Below are 3484 nucleotides of genomic sequence, written 5' to 3'. Positions count from 1 at the left end.
TATCTATGGGTCTGATAGACCCCTATCCAATTTCGGTAATTAAGGTATAGGTATTGGTAAATGAAATGTGTGAAGGAAGCGTATAGAAGATCTTGCGGAGGATGAATTTGTTATCATGTTTTTGGTTAAGGCTTTATTGAATAATGTGTTGTTTCGAGTAGCATATTACTTGTGCTTGTCCAAAATATTATCTCAGTGTATTAGCTTTTCAATATATATGTGTGTAATGCTGAAGAAGAGTAAGAGAGTGTGAGATGTTTGATGAAAAGTGGCAGATAAGAGATTATAGTGTGTGTAGTGTGAGCTATGGACAACAAAGCAGTTGTGGTAGAGCTAGAGTGCGAGCAAGGTTGCAATAATCCCTTACTCGACCTACTGCAAGAGATTTGTGGACAGTGGTACAATAATCCATTATTGGATCTACTACATGTTATATGAGTTGTGATCTAAGCTTAATCTGGAACTAATTTCATGCATTTTGGAGATGCAACTTTCCTCAATTCATTTATATCTATTGCAGTGAGCATTATGGTAGTGATACACTTTTGTAATCTGATAGTGAGCCACTCTTTTTTGTAAATACCATATAACTAGTTATATTATCTTGAGAGATAACACTCTACATAGTTTTTCCCATTTGGGCTTTCCACATATAAAAATCCGGTGTTCCATTTGTGGTTGTGTTTATCATGTATTTGTTATTTCATGTTGATGAGCTTAAATTATGAAATTAATATATCAGCAAAAGATTTAGAATTTGTGAGAATGTTTTAGAGTATGTGGGAATATTGATTCACCCCCCTTATCAGTATTCTAGTCCTTTCAACTAATCCAACAATTTGTATCAGAGCTTTGGTCCCTTGCTTGAAAGCTTAACTACTTGAGGGAGATTTGTGTTGGTTGAATCATGGCACTGATCATTATTACCAAATAATTTTAGTTGGATGAAGAATTACAAACAACCCTTGAAGATCTAGAAAGTTTTGAATCTAAGAATGAGGAATTGAAAGAGAATGTGAAGGTAGAAAATGAATGTGTGTAGAAGTTGAGATGGCAAATCCAGAAATTCAAATGAAGGCATAAGTTAACAATCAGTTGAAGCCGACAAATGAAACCATCAAAGATCTGATGTAGAAAGTTGAGGGAAGAAAAAGATAGAAGAAACCTTGAAAGAATCAATCAAGTTGAATACTAAAGAATGTGAGAAGCTAGAAAAAGAAGTGAAGAAGCTGAAGGCAGAGAGTAAGGTTCTTGATAGCAGCAAGCTCTTGGAAGAATTGATCAACATGCAGAAAGATCATTTAGACAAGACTGGACTTGGATTTCAGCCCGGAGAATGTTCAAATTAGAATTACAAAGACAAAAGCAAAGAAGTTAAGGCAGAAGCAGAGAAGAAATCAGAAGATGCAAGCAAGACCCAGAATCAAAATACTATTGTAAGTAGGCTACCAGTTTGTCAACCAAATGCGCAAAGGTACCCATCATTTAATGGTTATTTTTTTTAGTGCAATAAATTTGGTTATAAGGCTGAAAACTCCAAAAGCATTGATTGTTACAATTGCAAGAGGTTTGGTCATAAAGCTAATTTCTTTCAGAATCATAATCCAATTAGAGAAAATAAAGAATAATAAATTTCATGGATATTGTCATACATGCATTGATTATGGTCATAAAGCTAATCATGCAGATATAACCAATGCAGATCTAGAAAAGATTCAACAAATTCACTACAAAAGAACATTAGTTGTTACAAATGCAAGCAATCTGGACACTATGCTAATTAGTGCAAAAATGAAAATATGGAGAATTCTGCTGAGAAGAATGTTGTAAAGGGTAGTGGATTGAAGAAAAAGGTAGGTATGGTTTGGAGAAAGAAGTGATCAATGGAAGCAAGCCTGGTGTACCAAAAACCAGTGCAGGAACCTCTTCCTTTGGTAACTGAGCATATTGCTTCAGCTCAGGGGGACTTCTTGAAGATAATATTTTGTTTCCCCCCTTCTGAGTGGATCATGTTGTCGATCCGACATGACTGTGTTGGAGAGGATATTCGATAATTAGAGGTTTGTGTTGACATCATCGACAAGATACTTTTTGGCGGAAAAAGCTTAAAGGAGATTTTTGGCAAGATAAGTATCGATGTCTAAAATCATTTTTCTTTATCATGTCAATAGTGTTTGAAGAGGTTGTGAAAAGTCAGAGAGTTGTAGAGTAGAAGAGTAGAGTGAATGATCATTGAAGCTAAAGATGATTGTTGGAGAATCAAGTAGCAGAGACTTTCATATTGTGGAGAAGGTATTTCTAGATGAATTTAACCCTGAAAAGATCAAAAAAGTGAAAAAGAGATTGAGTGATGCAGATTTGTAGAAGATCAAGGAGTTAGAGCATAAAGGATTGAATCTATGGACTAAATTTTCATGGTTTGATGATGAGGAGGTGGTCAGAGTAATTCTTAGTTGTTTGCAGGATGATTGCATCGTGTTGGATAAGCCCTATCCATTCATGAAGGAGATAATTTTGGTTGTTAATGGTTTATGCGATAGTGAATCCGTTTCGGTTAAGAAGTCTATAAAGAATAAATAAGTTAAACCCCTAACCAGTGTAACGAGTGATCAGAGAGCTTTGATTATCGATAAAATTATCAATACCATGGTGAGGTATGTTGCATATGGCATTTCTTACAAGATCTATTTCAAAAATAGGGAAGGTTCCACTTCAACTATTGTTGTATAAATGGTACATATGCTTATTATGGAAGATAGAGTGTTCGACTTGTGTGAACTGCTAAGGGATTTATTGGTAGAGAGCATCAAGATGTCAAAAGAGAAAGGTCACCCCTTCTGGTTTGGATCATTTCTTGTATACCTATCTATATATTGTTTGGGATCCCTTCCAGCTAAAAAGAATGTGATATGGGAATATAGAGTCCCAGTTGCAAGGCAAATATTTAAATATTTGAATGGATTGGACAAGAGAGAGGATGCATGCAATGCTTATTTCAAATCTTTCTTGGATGTGTGGAGTATCGGTCCAATATCCCTTGCTACTGGTTCTACTAGAGAAGGTTCTTCCTTCAGAAAGAGGAAAAGGAGAGATTTTGTGTCTTTCAATGCCCTAGAATCTAAGAAGAGCAAGAAGGATCTAAAGGAGAAAGACATTGTTGTAATTGAAGATCTAGAATCTCCTATGACTAAGTGAGAGATGGTTATTGTATAGAAGAAAGAAAAGGCATCAGAATCTGATGGTGAGTCTAACTTGTTTGAGCTCATTGGCAGTGCAGATGGAATAAGGAAGATTAGAAATATGTGGTTGACTTCAGTTGAGGCAACTAGGATTGAGGATGTTTTGATAAATCATTTGGTACAAAACAATAATAAGATTGAAGATATTAATGTTGTGCTTCTAGAATCCCTATCTAAGATTATAAAAGAAAAATTGATTAAGCAACCTGTTGATGCAGAAGATTTAAAATAAAATGATGATGACA

Source organism: Cryptomeria japonica, chromosome 9, assembly GCF_030272615.1.
Source record: "Cryptomeria japonica chromosome 9, Sugi_1.0, whole genome shotgun sequence".
NCBI lineage: Eukaryota > Viridiplantae > Streptophyta > Pinopsida > Cupressales > Cupressaceae > Cryptomeria > Cryptomeria japonica.
This window is presented reverse-complemented; position numbering follows the sequence as displayed.